This window comes from Rhipicephalus sanguineus, chromosome 5 (genome assembly GCF_013339695.2).
Source record: "Rhipicephalus sanguineus isolate Rsan-2018 chromosome 5, BIME_Rsan_1.4, whole genome shotgun sequence".
NCBI classification, from domain to species: Eukaryota; Metazoa; Arthropoda; class Arachnida; order Ixodida; family Ixodidae; genus Rhipicephalus; species Rhipicephalus sanguineus.
The window spans coordinates 33069271-33087283 of NC_051180.1; positions in this window are offsets into that span (position 1 = coordinate 33069271).

The following is an 18013-nucleotide window of genomic DNA, read 5'->3' on the forward strand; positions in this document are numbered from 1 at the left end:
AATTCGATGTATTCTCGCTTCTCTGCCTGTCGCTGATGCCGCCTGGCTCGGGAAACCGTTTGGCGACGCGATAGACTTAAACACGCTGTGATATCAGCATCTTTTTATTGTCTGTTATCGTCGTACTGTGCTTGCGGTGGCCGATAATTGTGTGACGCAACTCTTTATGGAATATTTTTCGTTGAATAAGATTGGGTGCCAACAACAGCAAAAAAAAAATGACAGTTCCTGTACCAAAAAACAATAATGACTACAACTTCAATAACATCTCTGCTAAAACATGTGAACAATATACTGAAATAAAATTGAATCCAAAGTGTGTTGCAGTATTGTTGCGGTCGCCCTGCATATGTATGATCTATCTACAAATGCGAAAAAAACAGCGAACAGAGAAATGGCACGAATATCTACGGTATGGCTACAAATATTGTGATGCGCCGAAGCTACATAGGGTGTGTGTGGGTTTTTTTAAGTATTCTGGATGAGAGCATTGTGTGTTAAGAATTATACTTAAGAAAAGCAAAGAAAAGTCACATGCTGTTTTTCACATGCACAATCATATAGCAAGGCGTGTCAGTCCATTCCCACTTCTATGTTTGAAGACAAATTTTCGCACCAGCATCTTCGCCTCACCATCTTGTGCGTGTGTGGAAGATTGAAGCACTCAAACCAAGTTAAAACACGGGGTGATGAAGTCTAGGTGTCACCCGTGGCCAATGGCTAACTTCGCGTAAAATTGGTACATTCACAGCAGCCACCGAAACGAATTAGTGTGCATACTACATTTGTAATTAGTGTGGAACTTGTCAAGGAATCTTCCCCCGTTATGGCGCCATTTTTATTTGTGTGTGTGTGTGTGTGTGTGTGTGTGTGTGTGTGTGTGTGTGTGTGTGTGTGTGTGTGTGTGTGTGTGTGTGTGTGTGTGTGTGTGTGTGTGTGTGTGTGTGTGTGTGTGTGTGTGTGTGTGTGTGTGTGTGTGTGTGTGTGTGTGTGTGTGTGTGTGTGTGTGTGTGTTGCTTTATGCTCACAATATACAGCAAATCCGATGGTCTGTGAGCGCCCCACATAGCTGTCGTTTACTAATATGTTGGCAAGAGCGCGCTTCGATCGCACCTAGTGCCAGCACAATGCTGCCTGTATTCTTAAATCCTTATAACTGATTCAGTCTTGCGGATGCGTCGCCAATAACAGCGTCCTTTCTACATCAATGTTCCAGCACTTAAAATCCGCTCTAGGGCTTAGCAAAGGTTCCATGACCTTCCTCGGCGTGTGGCTCGTCACATCGAAAAACGCGGAGGCGTTTGCGAAACTTCCAGGCAGCACACGGTAAGTAATATGATGAACTTTTAAAAAGCGACAAACTTGACTTGAGCTCAGCAAGCTGTATTTTTGGGAATTGGGATACGGTTAAGTGTCGTTCTGGTCTTGCCGCTGACATTTCTCCACAGGGAAAGTATGCAGTGAAATGTTGATATTTCTTTGAACCCTTAGGTCCATCGACATCATCATCATACAGACCCACATAACTTTGACTGCCAAGTTCAGGGCTTGTTACGCCTACATGATCAGCCAAGGAAAAGAAATCGGCGATGTGCCGAATTTCGTAAGTGCCACATTAAAATCGGTACCGTTAAGATTCAGGTGCCAGTTACATGCAGCGCTTGTTAGTCTAGGCTTGTACACTAATGGTGTTCTCGAAAACGGGGATGTACGGTGTGATCATTTGCGTTTTTTTTAATATTTCGCAGCAATAAGTACATTGAGAAAACATAACTCGTGCTTCAGTAAGTTCCGTCTATATGCGATGCCTTTAAAATTGTTCATTTCGCGCTCGATAGGAAAGCGCTTTCTTTTCCTGTATATACGGATATCTTCTTCGTATTTCTCTTTTTCGCAGGGCCAGGAAGGCAGAGAGTTAGATAGAGTGACGAAATCCGAGTTCGCAGGGATATAATCGAAGCAGATCGCACACGAGAGGGTAAAGTGGAGATCATTTGCAGAGTACCTCGTCCTGCAAATGACCTGAATAGGCTGATATAGACGATGATGACGCATCTTTTATGTACTTTGCGCCGAATTAACTTTTTTTTGTGAGAAACTCTTAGTTAACAAACCAAGTATTTGATTAATAGCAACCTACTGGAGGCGGTTTTAAATTGCCCAACCAGCACAAGTTAGCATCTACCGTGATCCATTGTACTCCCTATAGAAGAGTTGTTAAGTGCAATTCGGACGCTTTCAAGCACAAGGGCTTCGGCTACATACATTCCTAGGCATCCTTCTAGGGAAGAAGTTCAGGCGCATATAGAAGATTGAGGGAACGAAAATTCCTGAACAGCAGGTGTCATTGGAGCCAGCGAAACGGCGTGTTCACAAATTTCTCATCTCTTTGGACATCCTTCTGTGTGTTCTACGGGAGCCGCTGTACTGCTGTGAGACATGGTCCCAATCCGAAGTGTACCAACAGTGCATATTATTGGAAGCTACAAGTGAAACTTATTTTGATGTCTCGTCGTTCCGCTTGTGAAAAGGGGACATAATCTACGTATTAAATGCGAAGCATTTGTTAGCGAACTTCTGCGAATTTGAGTGTTCTATCTATCTATCTATCTATCTATCTATCTATCTATCTATCTATCTATCTATCTATCTATCTATCTATCTATCTATCTATCTATCTATCTATCTATCTATCTATCTATCTATCTATCTATCTATCTATCTATCTATCTATCTATCTATCTATCTATCTATCTATCTATCTATCTATCTATCTATCTATCTATCTATCTATCTATCTATCTATCTAGCCGCCTAGGACTTTGTGCTCTCCTGGCCGTTTTGTTAATGGGATCTATACCAAACTTGCTATGCATGACATGACTCTCCGACCAACGTAAATGACAGGTCATAACATGAAAATCTTGACATGCATATCATGAACGGCATGATTTACATGTCACGATGGCGGGGCTCCTGCAGCCGTTTCGTTTATTTCATTGATACCAATTGGTGTGGCGTTACAAGAGTGTACGACAAACATAAGTGACAGGTCCTATCGTGCAAATCATGAAACGGTTGTCATGTACAGCATGATTTTCATGATATCGTCTCGGGGCGCTCGCGGCCGTTTAATGAGATGTATATAACCAAAAGTGGTGCGGCGGGACATTTCTGTATGGCGAACATAAATGACAGGTGGTAACATGAAAATCATGACATGCATGTCATATGCTCCATCACACACGTGCCCCGCTCATGGTGCGCTTGCGGCCATTTTGCTATCTTGTACCAAAATTGGTATTGCATGACGTGACTGTACAACGAACACAAATGACAGCTGGTAACGTGATAATCATGACATGCATTCCATATGCAGCATGATTTACATGCCACGCTCATGGCCGGCTCGTAGCCGTGGTGCTAGCTTGACATACACCAATATTGGTATTGCGCGAGGTGACTGCATAGTGTACATTAATGGCAAGTGGTGGCATGACAATCATGAGAGTCATTTCATGTACAGCATGATTTACTTGCCACGCTCATGGTGCTCTCGCGGCCGTTTCCCTAGCTTGATATACACCAAAACTGGTATTGCGTGACGTTACTGTATGTTGAACATAAGTGACAAGTTCTAACCCTCTAATCATAACATGCATGTCATGTACGGCACGATTTACACGGTGCGTTTCCGGCCGTTTTGTTTACTCGATATTCACCTAAATTAGTATGGCATGACTTGAGTGCGTCATGAACATAAATGACAGGTTATGCATTGGATATACCAGAATATACGTTTCATTATATAAACAGTCACAGTTTTGCCGTAATGGCGAAGCAATGAATGCGATAGCAATAAATTGGAATGTAACGCGAAGAACGGAAAGTAGCTCTAAATTGCCAGCGCGTCGCTCGAGCCCAAAGGACGCACGAAAAGAACGCACGCAGGAGGAGCGCGAACTATCATGCGTCACAGCTCGACACTGGAAGCGCACTGCTCAAACATAAAGCAGGACGCACGAAACGAACGAAGAGGTACAAACAGGACGAGCTCGAACTAACTGTCCCAGTTGTTACTTATTTCTGTTTGAACAGCGCGCTCCTTTCGCAAACGCCACCGCTGCAGCGAGCGATGTCCGCGCTGTGACTTCAGCGCGGACATCGCGGGGAAAGCACAAGACATACAGCTGACGCAACACCCTGCTCCCCCCCCCCCAGCCGCCCCCTTCTTTCCTCGAGATAAGCGCACGAAGGCGACCACGCCCTGTATACGTGAAGAGCAACGGCGTTCGCAGGAACGGGGCGACGACCTTTAAAGCGCGCCACGCGTGCACATCGCGCCATATATGTGGTAACTAAGAAAGCATGCTGATGCAAATGGGGTATATAAATAGCTCCCCGTTAGTAGGCTGAAAGACGGTGATGTTGGTGGCCTAACCGTCTAACGCCGCGCGCTGGAAAGCGGGAGGTCGCCCGTTCGATTCCGCGCGTATGAAAGTTTTTCTGAATTAAATTTTTCTTTGTGGCATTGATATGTATATATATATATATATATATATATATATATATATATATATATATATATATATATATATATATATATATATATAGACATATACATATACGGTGCATGACGACGGCGACGGCAAAAACCAGCCGAGACTGTCCATATAATTGCTCTCGCAATGCATGCATGCATGACAAACATAAGATATATAGTCGACTAGATGTCGTGACATGAAAGACTTCCTTTTCCTCAATGAGACACAAGGGGATGGTTGCAGCTTTCGCGTTACATCGATTTTTTCCTTTGCCTCTTGCTGTTATAATATCATGACATTTAGTTGTAGGAGTGTCCTTGTTTTTATTGAAATGCTTTTCTTGTTGCAATGAAGCACATGTTCAGAATTTACTGCGCAGTTAGAGGGTTCCCTATAAACATTTGATAATAATGGTCTCACCCCCGTAACAGCATTTCAGTGAACTGATGCTGACACACTGGCACTTAAGCGAGACGTCTCTTTCCATTTTGTTTTTGTGAAATGCCATTCCTTAGCTAGCATGATATTGCTATCTATTGCTGTAGTACTATGGTCGGTTACAACTTACAACCTAAGAACGAATACAAGCTCAAGCCACAACCATCATTGTCCCTGCCTGAAAATTTCGCATAGACGCTCCATCCAATCACATTTGCTCATTTCTGCGACGTCAGTCACTTTATGCATGATTCAAATGGTCGGTGTGCCAATACAAACACACGTTCGTATCGTTGGTTTTAAGTGTCATGAGAGATTTAATGTCATGAGAGATTGACATAACTGCTTAGCCAAAGGTCATATTTTAGGCAGGAACGACGAACCTTCAGTTTTCGACATGCGATATTTACGTTAGCACAGAAAAAGTATTTATGGCTCGAAAGAAAACCAGCTTGCACGACTACCTGCATAGGTGATAGATAAGTGCGGCGAGGTTTTTGCGAGAAGTGCTTATACTTATTCTTACGTTGCAAGCGACTGTGTGTTGCGAATAGCCCGCGATGTCAAGTATCACCCGTACTCAGAATTTCAATTCAAACATGAAGTGGTATTCACTTTCTCCTTACTAACAACGGATCGCTTACACCCAAAGGAGTCAGCCGAGGTGGCCTTGAGACACTTACGGGAGCTCCAGGTCGATGGCCTGCAAGTGTTCTTCTCGTCGACCATGGCCGTGATGACGTATGTGAGCGCCAAGGGTTCGCCAAGCATCGGTCCCCGCAGAAGGAAGTGCGATCGCTTCTTTCTGGCCGACATCGACTCTGCTTGTCGGGAAACACTGGGAAACCTGCAGTCCCAGTACTGGCCGGACGATATGTCCGAGTCTATAACCTACCACGATGCGGAGGGCGGCTACATGTTGGTGTTCGAGAGTGTCAACTCACTCGATAACAAGGTAAGAAGCAAAACAGTATGTAGGTAGTTTAATTAGATAATTAGCTATCTAGTTATCTGGTTGCTTGCTTAGATTAGTTAGCTTTTTGTTAGTTAATCAGTGAGTTAGCTAGTAAGGTTATTTCTTTGGTTCGTTGCTCGTTTCAATCGCCCAAATGTTTTCAAGAGAGCAGAGGTGATAACATAGGCCTGCACAGGGTTCTCCATTAGGAGGTGGGGGGGGGCTATTTTACCTCTGTGCCCACCTCCCTGCCATTGGACGGGTACAACAGAAAAAGAGCTTCACAAATGAACTAAAAGATGAAATTGAAGCAATGACATGATATTCACGACGGCCTACATTTGGTCCCAAGCTTTACGAGAGCAAAAGTGGGAAGTAAACCGTTCTTTCAATGCAACACCAGGAGTCCTCGGCAGCCATTATCGTCATAAACCTGCATGGCCACAAGCCTGCGCATTACAGAATGACGGGAGAGGTCCGAGTGAGTAAAGACAGGGGTTGATTTGGCGCCTCCCTTAGATTTGCAGGGCACACTTTTGCCTTCACCATCATTAGCCCTATAAGCGTCGTAGAGAGAGGGAGAGCATCAACGTTTTCAAAACGAGAGTTCGTGGTTACTCCCGGGTGGAGCCCCTGCTTGTAGAGTCCCCCTGGCAGCGGCGGCTCGCCGCGCCTGGTCTAGGCGCGTCGTATGTTTATTTTTCGAGCGAAAGCTGGCGAAGGCTGCAGACGGGCGCGGATCAAACAGCGATGGAACTCGTCGGCCGGCTCCCTCGGGCGAAGGAGCATGAAGGCCAGTAGTGGAGGGGGGGGGGGGGGGGTCTGCGTCGCTTTAGGTAGCAACTGTGAACATTGTTCAAAAGGGCGCAGACGCGCGTGCTTTTTCGACTAAGGCCATTAGAAGGTTCATACCCTTGTACGTTTTGTGCTCTCATGGCTTCGCGTTGAAGCAACAGACAGCAGTAGAAGCACTTGGTTCCCTGGAGTGGCTATATTCCCTAATGCCAGCGTTTTGGGTCGTAAAACCCCTGGTATTATTAAACAGATCGATCGGATCCTAAGGTTAAAACAGTTACGCCAGATCGGATCCTAAAGGAGTTAGCTGCTAGCCTTACATCGTATTACATTCCAATTCGTTACTGTCGCATTCATTGCTTCGTTCTTACGACGAAACTGTGACTTTTATTTTTTTCAGGCAAAGCGCTACGGGAACATGACTGATGGCTGGGCGTTCTTCGACATCCAGCGCGACATCTACTGGCCGTGCAGCGCTGGTAGTGCGTACGCACGAGTCAAACACGGCATCTCCGTTATGCGCGGCCAGCGGTCGGCATTAAAAGCGACCGCATAGTATAGTGACTTGAGTTGGACATCTGTTGCAGCTGCGGCATGCGTTTATACGCACTTGTATAGGGCATGTGCAGGCTACACAAGCGGCGACGAAAATTACAACGTGCGTGTAAATTGAAACATCAATGTAACGAATGAAATATTCTTTAGCTGGTTGCTACTAGGCGGACCATAGATGAGGAGAAAATTTTATATTCGTTGCGCGAATAAATATTAGGTGTTCATGTACTATGGCGATAACAAGAAATGTTGACAGAGCAGGACGTACGCGGTCCGGTTTTCACGTTTTTTTTTCGAGCGGTTGTGACCTACCTGGTAAAGAAGACAATAAAGACGTTTATAATGCAACCAAGGGCGACTCAATCGTATTTTTATTATCACCAAGGAAACAGCGTGATGGAAACAAGGGTGTGAAGTAAGCACTGACGCACCGTGAGCCTTGATCAAAAGTATATGGACCACGGAAATGCGTGTCGAAACTGCCGTCAGCGCCGTCTAGCGGCGAGCCGTTTGCTGTGGAGAGCATTTCGCTGTCGAGGGCGTTGCTCTGGCGAATGCGGCTCTCAACAGAAGGGGGCTTGCCTCTAGAGGGCACAGACGACAATTTGGGCACGCACTCCCGTGGTCCGTATACCTCTGCTCACGGGTGCACATTCAACTGTATACTTGTACTACGAAGTCGTCACAGCGCGATCAGATGTATTTTGTATTTCCCGTATTGTTACATTGTTTGGCTTACTTGCTTTTTTGGTTAACTTCCAAATTTAGTGTGGTGCACTGAAAACAGTACTGATATCATATATTATATAATATACAAGAAACGAACGCCATGACGCTTTTTGCAATGTCGAAACAACAAGGTTACTTACGTACTAAATGATTGCAATTTGAGACCACCGTTGGCAGCCATTGACAGAATATGCGTCATGCGCAAGAGCAATGCGGGGAGTGTACGTCTCTTTATTCGCTCAGTATAGTCAGTAACAATAATACATACCTTCATGATACCAATATCCTTTATATCAGACCCGCCGCAGCCACTGCTTTGCTGGTTTCCGTTTTCACAGTAGTTGAAGTGCTCTGAATTTTAAGTGCGTCGCATTTCAGGGGCCCGGCTTGTCCATTCATATATCTCGCGTAGTGTGATCGTGCTCAAAAGAAAGTGGTAAACATAGGCCTGCAACAAAGTTATCAATGCTCAAAACCGGGTTGGAATAAACAAACGAGGTCTAAAACAATATAATTAACAGAAATAACCAAGAAGATATCGCAATAATTAACTTAAAATCGCTATAGATGTTTCGGAAACATGCGATCGACTCTTGCGCCGCGCGAGAGAGAGCGCCACCGCGTCGTGGAGCGCACGATTGCTCCTCTTGCCGGCCCCTCTCCGACGCTACGTCCTAACTCGCTGCAGACGACAACTGCCGTAACAAGCACGAATTTGATAAAGCAAAGAAGTCAATGTTTCGCCGCAAGGGCGAATCAATGAATGCGACAGCAAGAAAAGCGGCCCGTGATGGACGCGCTGCTACGCTGTAAAAACATCTGCCCCCCGGCAGCAACTACCGCGTGAGCAGACAGCGGAAGGGCAAGGTTCTCCATGCGCAAATCTTAGAAGCGAGCGAGCTGGCCGACGACTTCTAAATGCGCCCGTTGAGCTCTTCGCGCCATCTCGCTGGTAATGAAGAAACGCTTATAATCGCCTGCCGAGTCCTGCCAGCGTAAAGGGTGTGTATGTAACGCTCGCCGTTAGCTACCTGAAGGATCTGCGCTTTGTGGCGCAGTGGTTAGCGCCACGCGCGCTGCGGAGAGAGAGGTCGCTGGTTCGATTGCGCGCTTCGGGAGAATTTTTCTGAATTACTTTTCTTTGGGACATATATATATACGGTGCATGACGGCGGCGGCAAAAACCAGCGGAGAATGTCCATATAATTGCTATCGCAATAAAATTAGTGTGCATGTCACACACCCGAATTTGCCAATCTCCCTAACAAGATTCTACTTGTACCGGGGAAACCCTAAATGCTTACCTAAAGCATTGACGTCATCGACGCTTCGGTAAACGGAGCAGTGGGAACTCTACGAACGAGGATCGCTGCTTGACCATGCTACGCACTTCCTCAGGTTTCACAGTAGTGGAGCTGCATTCAGTGCAGGAATTAAACCTACTCCAATCGATACACAAGATGGATGGATGGAAGAACTTTATTGTTTGTCCGGCAGATTAACGGCCCGGGCTCAGGTCTCCCATGTCGGGACGTCAAGGCCTTGCCTCTCCGCCGCTTCACGGGCCTGCTGGACTGCCCAGAGTTGGTCGGCGAGCTTGGAGCTGCGCAGAGCGGCTTCCCACCTCGCCGAGAGAGCATCGGGATTACTACGTTTGGCTTTAGCCTCGCATTCCCAGAACATATGCTTAAGCGTAGCTGTGTCTGTCTGGCAGACCTTACAGATGCTAGTGTTATAGATCTCGGGGTATATCGGTGATATAGCAGTGGATTAGGATAAGTGTTAGTTTGCAGCTGTCTCCAGGTAACCGCTTGAGCTCTGCATAGATTGCCACGAGGCGGAGGGTAGCATCGCCGGGCCAAGTAGAAGATCTTGGTCAGTTCGTTGTATCCCGTAAGTCGATTCCGGTCCGCGAACTCTTCGACAAGGCCAGCTCCTCCCGCACGGGTTGTTGCATCGCGTGCGGCGGAGTGCACTGCCTCGTTAAGGTTGAGGAAGTGCGGGCAGACTTCGCCCATATGGGCGGGAAACCAGATCAAGGTAGCCTGAGAAACATGGCCGGCATTCGCGAGTATACGAAGGGCTTCGATAGAAATCCTACCCTTAGCGAAATTCCGTACAGCTGTGCGCGAGTCACTGAGTACAGTTTGAGTGTCAGCGTCAGTTATGGCCAGAGCAATGGCCATTTCTTCAGCTACCTCCGGGTGTTGGGTCTTGACACTAGCTGCGTGCGTTGTCGTTTTCTCTGTGTTGATCACGACGATAGCGAACCCTCGTCCATCCGGATAGCGCGCGGCGTCAGTGAAACGCGCGTTCTTATCGGTGCAGTATGCTTTCAGTAGAAGTGCAGCTCTGGCTTTTCTGCGACCTGGGTTGTTAGTCGGGTTCATATTTCTCGGCACCGGGGTAACGTGTATCTTCTCTCTTATCCCCTTAGGTATGTCCGCCTTGTCACCGTGCTGTCGGTGATACGTGATGCCCAACTCTTGTAATATATGCCTTCCCGTGCTGGTGATGGTGAGCCTTTCGAGGTGTGAAATTCTTTGCGCTTCCGCTATCTCGTCCAATGTGTTATGGATCCCCAGTTGGAGTACCCTCTCAGTGCTGGTGGATTCCGGTAGGCCGAGAGCGACTTTGTATGCCCTGCGGATGATAGTGTTAATCTTATTCTTTTCGCCTTTATAGCAATTGTGCATAGATGCTACATATGCGATGTGACAAAAGAGCGTCATTTTTTAACAGCGAAGCTGTTCTAGCTCGGCGTAAAATGTGTGGCCGTGCCCGAAAATTATCATCATCATCAACAGGTATGTGCCACAGAATTTGGGCAAATACCACTACTCACTGCTACGCGTCGTGGCCTGTAATGACCCTGAGAACGAGCGCAGAGAGAGGGAGAGAAAGAGAGATAGAAAGATAGAGAAAAATTCTTCATGAGGCGGGATTCAAACTAGCGATTCGAAGGCAAGCGTCCTAACCACTCGGCTGTCCAGGCCCACTAGCAGAGCATAGCATAGCCTTCTATAGTGCGTAGCAAGGGGGCGGGAAAGGGAAGTGAGTGTGAGGAGGAGATATGTGATGGTGAGGAGGAGGGGACAGAGTAAAGCGTAGCACAGAAAAAATTAGAAATAGAAAAACAGAGAGAAAGAAATGCAAAAAGAATAAGATAGAGAGAACATCAAAGAAAGAGAGAGGTAGAGAGAGAGAAAAAAACATGTAGAAAGAAAGAGGAAGCAAGCATCGCGACGTCTAGCAACCAGATACCGCAGCACCTGGCCAAGCCGGTCATGCGCAGTAGCTAAGCCTCGCCCACCGATGGAGACTTCGCGCGCAACCTCCGCTCAATAGGGCATAGCCTGGCTGCGTAATCCCGAGGAGGAAGCTGCGCATCTCGAAGCTAAACGTGTCGATTGACGGAGAGTACGAGCGGCGACGTGCACGTGCCTCGCTGTGCCAAGCTTTGCGCGACTTAGTTTCAAATTGCCCGCATATTTTGCAAGTTTTGGTTTTGTTGATATTTGGTGCTGTTCATTTTTTCCGCATTTCATATTTGCCAAATAACACACCATCACAACTGTTGCTTCAGAAAGTCACACTCTTTCGCTCGCTTTTCGTTAAATACCCCGCCGGCATCCGCACACTAGCCCGAACAGGTGAACATGATGATGGCAATGTACCATCGGTAAGAAGTTGGTCAATCGGCAAACGCGCATTTAATTGACGCGTGCAGAAGAGGAGGAAGAAGAAGAAGCCGAGACGCCTGCTCGGTTGCTCGGTTGCTCGCCTGCTCTTGGGGTAGTGGCCAAGAATTGAGTAGCTGCTTTTTGGGTTTTTTTGTGCAGATCAGACCGGACAGGATGCCCTTTTCGTCTCCAGGACCAGGGACTTTCCTCTGGTCGGATTCCATTGCTCCCCAAGAGTTGCCAGTGGATCTTTTCTTGCGTAACGGCATCGCCTCTGTTCTTGTGGCTCTCGTCCCTACCAATGACGGCGTCATTCTGATGAAGAACCCGAAAGCGATCCAGACGGAATTGCGGTCGGTGACGGCCCATCTCCAGAGCATCACTGAGGTCCGTCAGTTCGGCAGAGGGGGTATAATCTGCTTTTCCCCAGACCAGTCCTGTGTGCAAGACCTTCTAAAGTGTTCGATGTTCGCATCCACTTCGGTGAGCGCATTCATTCCTCCACATTTAGCATGCACCAAAGGTCTAGTCCGTGGCGTAGACGTGAACATGACACCATCTGAAATACTAGAATTGTTCTCTCCAGCAGATGTTATTTCGGTTTATCGGTGTGGACGTGCGGTAGACAAGAATAAAATACCAACCGAGGCTGTCATAGTAACATTTGCAGGGACAGTTCGGCCATCAGAAATTAAGGCATGGCCTCTAATTTACAAGGTAGAACCCCTTTCCCCTCGCCCTCTCCAATGCCTAAAATGTTGCCGTTATGGGCACACCATAAGAGGTCGTAGGTCTAATGTCAGGTGTCGAGTATGTGGGGAGGATCACAATTCTAGTGACTGTCAAAGTAAGGAAGAAAAGTGTTGCCTTTGTAACGAAGCTCATGCTGCAGACTGTGCAAGCTGTGCCGCAAAGGCTCGTGAGCTGCAAATTCTCGAAATAGCAGAACGAAGGCGTTGCTCTCGCAGAGAAGCAATAGCTGAATTACAGACGAGATCACAAGGTTACGCTGGTGTTACTGCTCGCCATATGCCATCAATGGAAGGGTCCCTATCCGCTGCTATCGCTGAAGCGATCGACAAGGCAATGGAAAAAGCGATGGAACGCCTTGCTGGGAAACTTTGCGAGTCTCTGGCCCAAATCATCACTAACCAGATGGCACAGATAGTTAGCACAGCAGAAAATGTTAACACCTCAAAACAGTGACACTTCACGACCATCAAAGGAGGAGGTGTCGGTTATCTCATCTCAGGATACTCAGTCTGCAGGTACATCTGCCGTTGTCAGACAGTATCAAGGTGAAGATATAGATGACGTGCAGGACTCAGATGAGATGGAGAAGGATTCACGATCGTTAAAACGCTCAAGATCCCCTTTGACTAAAAAAGGTACTTCGCCAACCCACTCAAACACCAAGAAGTACCAGAAGGATAGCCTGACTAAAAGCGCTTTCTTAAAAGAAAGCATTTTATGCAAGGCAGTTACAGAGTGTATTTTATCAAAACCATAGGTTCACTCAAAATTCTTCACTGGAATTGCCGATCAATTCACTCAGCAGTAACTGATTTGGTGTACTTGGCATCGAAATTCACTCCAGATATTATTGCACTACAAGAAACCTGGCTTTCAATGCATCAGCCTTTTCAATTAAGTAGATTCAGATCTTTCCGGCTAGACCGACCATCGAAAGGCGGAGGTCTAGCGTTCTTTATCAATAATAGAATAAGCCTCAAGGCAAAAATTGCATATAAGCATATGACACCTGACAGCGAAATTTTTGCATTAGAAATAACTTTGCCAGGCTGCCTGCCTGGCAAAGTTGCCAGGCTGCCTGCCTGGTTGATAAATGCATACTTTCCTACAGGGGTACAAGATACTCGGTGTTTGGACTCTGCAGTTACATCTTCGTGTAAAGATAAAATTCTGGTGGGTGATTTCAACTCGCATCATACGTGTTGGAGCTTTCGAACAGATAGCTGTGGCAAACGATTGTGGGATTGGACAGTAGATAACAGCCTGTCTTGCCTTAATTCTAGAACGCCTACTTTTATTCGTGCGCGATCCCGTTCAGCCTTGGATTGTCACTAGTTTGTCATGGGCAGCCATGGACTGTGCCACCAACAGCGATCATTTGCCAGTAATATTTGAGATTGTTTGTCCAGTAACTTCATCCTGTTCTCAGACTCGACTATTTATAAATTACGGCAAATTTAAAAAAGATCTAGAAAATGCGTTGACCACACATTCGGATGAGCGAGACGATATAAAAGCTATGAGGCTCATAGCTATCCAAACTAGCGCGGCGACGGTGCTGCCACCTGTAGCCCGATCTCGCGGCGAATAGCACTTGGTAAGGGAAAGCGGTGACGTGATCCATGGTGTTGCGTATGACTTGTGGTTCTAGTAACGAGTACTCCGGAGTTCCGGTGGAATATGTGTGTGCATATATGTGTGTGCATATATACTTAATGGTGTGTTCAGTTGCATGGGTGAGCACCACCTGCAGGGGCCCTGAGGAGCGACAACAATCGCTGGCCTGTGCTACTTATCATACATAGATATGCGTAACTAAATGCATCCAACAGACGATTATGCCAAGGAAAGCGTAGTGGACATTAGTTGTCGTTTTAAAGTGTAGTGTAGTAATACTTGTGACATAACGAAAGTGGACGAAAAAGGCGCCCTGTCCATTGGCGGATCCGAACCCACAAGCTTCTAATTATGCGTCCGATGCTTAACTCTCTGTTAGATTCATTTAGTTGTGTCTAACAAAGAAACGAGCCCCTCGAAAAAATTCCCGTGATATGCGTAGACACAGATGCATGTAACTGTATATATATTGAGTGTGCAAAGAAAAAATTACGTAAAAACGGGACTACTGATGAGATTATAGATAATGAACAGACAAGCAAGCGAGGTAAAATATGGTGTAACCTGCAGTGACTACGACAACATCGCTAGCACCAGTGGCCTTGTATCCCATTCCGAAACAATGTTAGCGAAGAGAGATTATTGACGCTGCTTTAGCTCAATTAGGCGTTGCCGGATTAACGCTCCAATAGCGCTGGACACCGGGGCAACGACGACGTTGGACGCCGCGGAGGGAACAAAGGGATACCGCCGGTCCGGGCACGTGCATAATGGATTCGAGCGTGACCACGCAGGCTGTTTTTCTCTCTCGATTGTTTGTTCCTGTGCGCACGTCGCGTGGCAGGATCATTAGTACAGAAACGGTGCGATTCGTCCCTGGCGTCCATGGAGAGACAGTCACAGCAGGGGTCGGTGATCGCCGAACATTTTTGGAGAGAAGAGAATTCAGTTTGCTACCCTACTCTGTGAGATTAGGGAAAGAACAAAAAAGATAAAAATGAACGAGCTAGAGTAGCAGAAAAAAGTCCCACTAACCCAGGCTATCCAGAGAGCCCAGGTGTCGCGGACAGTTTTTCTTTTTGGAGATCCGAACACTGGGAAGAGCCACGTGTCTAGCATACGGCCCCCAGGTCCGTGTCCTTGGAACACTGAAAGGGCGCCGAACTGAATGGGCCATAAAACGGAGGGACAAGTCCACACGTGTCGGTGGTTGTTTGTGTGTGTGTGTGTGTGTGTGTGCTTGTGGTGCGAGGAGGAGAGCCCAGCGGAGTCGGGACGGAGCCTCAGTCGCCAGCGAAACATTTGAGCTGCGTGGAGGTTTCTTTTTTGGTGTAGCAATAAATCAGTTCTCTTTGTTTTAAACACCGGCTCTCTACGTTTCACCTTTAGATGTCTCACGACTAGAGCTAACGAGTCGTAGAGACACTGCAACAGGAAAGGGCGGAGCGTCACGGCGTTCTGTCCACGTGACGTGGGGTTACAACGACTTCCCATTAGGGTGTCAGTAACTCCTCAGGATCCAATAAAGTTCGTTGTCTGTCTGTCTGTCTGTCTGTCTGTCTGTCTGTCTGTCTGTCTGTCTGTCTGTCTGTCTGTCTGTCTGTCTGTCTGTCTGTCTGTCTGTCTGTCCCTTATACTCTTGCCAAAGACGACTCGAAGGCGAAAGTAATCTTATTCTTCTTCTTTTATACCTCTCGTTGGTTGGAAACTTTCGTGGCGTAAACACAAAACGCCAGGTTCAAGGGCCCCTAAGCCTCCAGCAGATGGCGGGATGGCGGCCAATTCAATTTGTTCTTCTCAGTCCATTGTATTGACCCCCCCCCCCCTCTTTCTCCTTCCCTCACAGGCTTTGTGTACCCAACGTTGTTTTGCACTGTATCAGTGATCGGACGCATTGGAAACTTTATGCATGTCACGTGGATTTGCAGGGCCTCCGAGATCGGTCCACCTTTGAACAAGCGACCACGTCATCTGATGACGTCGTCATGTGCTGTCATGTTATGTGACGTCGTGATGACGTCAGATGTTCTGGCGACCTGTGACGTCATGACGCCATCGAATGTCGGGAATTTTTTTTTTTTCATCACTCGTGTTGACGCCGCCGCCGACGTCGCCGAAGGTCAATTTTCGCGTTTGATGAGGCATTTAAGGCTTTCGTCTTAATAAAGCTCTGCTCTTTCCGAGCATGGCGTAGGATGGCTTGGACCAAGTATGCTGCCATCCGCCGTATTCTAACAACTTCCGTGTCGCAGGTGGTGCAGTTGCTTCTAGCAAATTAATAACAGCGCAGCTCACTAAATTTCAGTTCGTTCCAGTATTTTATGTCGAGCCACAAAAAACGCCAGGCCTGCGCTGAAACCGCAGCACAGTCACAGCGAAAGCTGGAAGAGCGGCGTTTCTAGAGCCCGCTGTAAGCTCTCTTGGGGCTACAATACAAGTAGACTAGAAAGGTACCCACTACGCCATAAATCACAATGTTTGTGAAGTTGGGAAGCACTTACTAAGCCATTATCCGTCATTGTGCGGAGAAGCGAGGCACCAGCTACACGTCTGTAAGGCATTATGTGCACTTTGTTGACGCGACGACTGATGACGATGAAGAATTATGACTCAGCCCTTTGTAATGGGTTGGAAGCTTTAAACGGCCCACCAGTTATGTAATTTGCATTGGGTTACGCCCGCTCGCTATTTCCCTCTCCCGTCATGCTGTATAACATACGTTCACGTGGGAGAGAGACGGGGGGGGCGAAGAACTTTACTGAGACCCCGAGGAAATGGATCATGCGCTCATGGGCTTCCTTGGCAACCAATCCAAGTGCACTTGCGAGGACCCCACTACGCTATAAAGCATTGTAATTTTACTGAGACCCCGAGGAAATGGATCTGCGCTTATAGGCCTTGGCAACCAATACAATTGCACTTGCGAGGAACCCACTACGCTCTAAATCATTCTAATTTTTGAGAAGTAGGGCAGCAGGCACTGTGCCATTTTTCGTCATTTTACGGAGATCCGTGGTACCTGCTAAACGCATGCAAGGCATTATGCGCACTTTGTTGATGCTGTGCCTGATGACGACGAAGAATTATGGCAGAGATCTTTGTAATGGGTTGGAAGCATTTCACAACCTACTCGTTGCGCATTTCGCATTGTGTGACGCCTGGTTACAGAATTCGCGTTGTGCGACGCTTGGTGCTTATTTTACTCTTCTACCACGCTATATCGCACATGCTAATGTGGTTCCTTCCCGACATGAAGCCTGTATAGGACCTTTTTGCAAAGCAGTTTCAAGCACCGGCATGGCTCAGAGGTTGAATACTGGGCTCCCACGCAGAGGGCCCAGGTTCGAACCTCGTTCCATCCTGGACTGTTTTTCTTATTTCGTTTTTTTTTCTTATTTCGATCGATACTGGTTACGGACACCGGCGGCGGCGGCGGCGGCGGACAACTACGGCGCCAAAAACGGCCGGTGAAATGATCTCATAACAGCTTTCGCTGTAAAAGACCTTGCTGCAGATCAGTGGCCAAGGCAGAACATTTTTTCGGGGGGGGGGGGGGGCACCTCCTTGATCCGACATGGGGTCTGGCGAGATAAGTGTGGTCAAGTGTCATTTTGTGCTCTGTATCCCATGGTAATAAAATTTCGGAGGGAGAGAGGGGGCACGGGCCCGTTGTGCCACCCCCTGGCTACGCCACTGCTGCAGATCCTGCACAGCCGGTGATAAGATAAATAGAAGTGTTTGTTCCCAGACGCCAGTCTCAGCTCGTTAATACTGCATTTCGTTGAAATAGCTAGTAGCACTACACATCGTCGAATGGATGCAGGCATGCAGCGATGTTCACAAAAACGAATAAAAATGCTGGCCTACCCAAGATACTGTTCCGAAGCTCTTGCCAACGACCCCACATCGTCACGCTGCAGGAGTGGACCAGCTTGGACACCGAC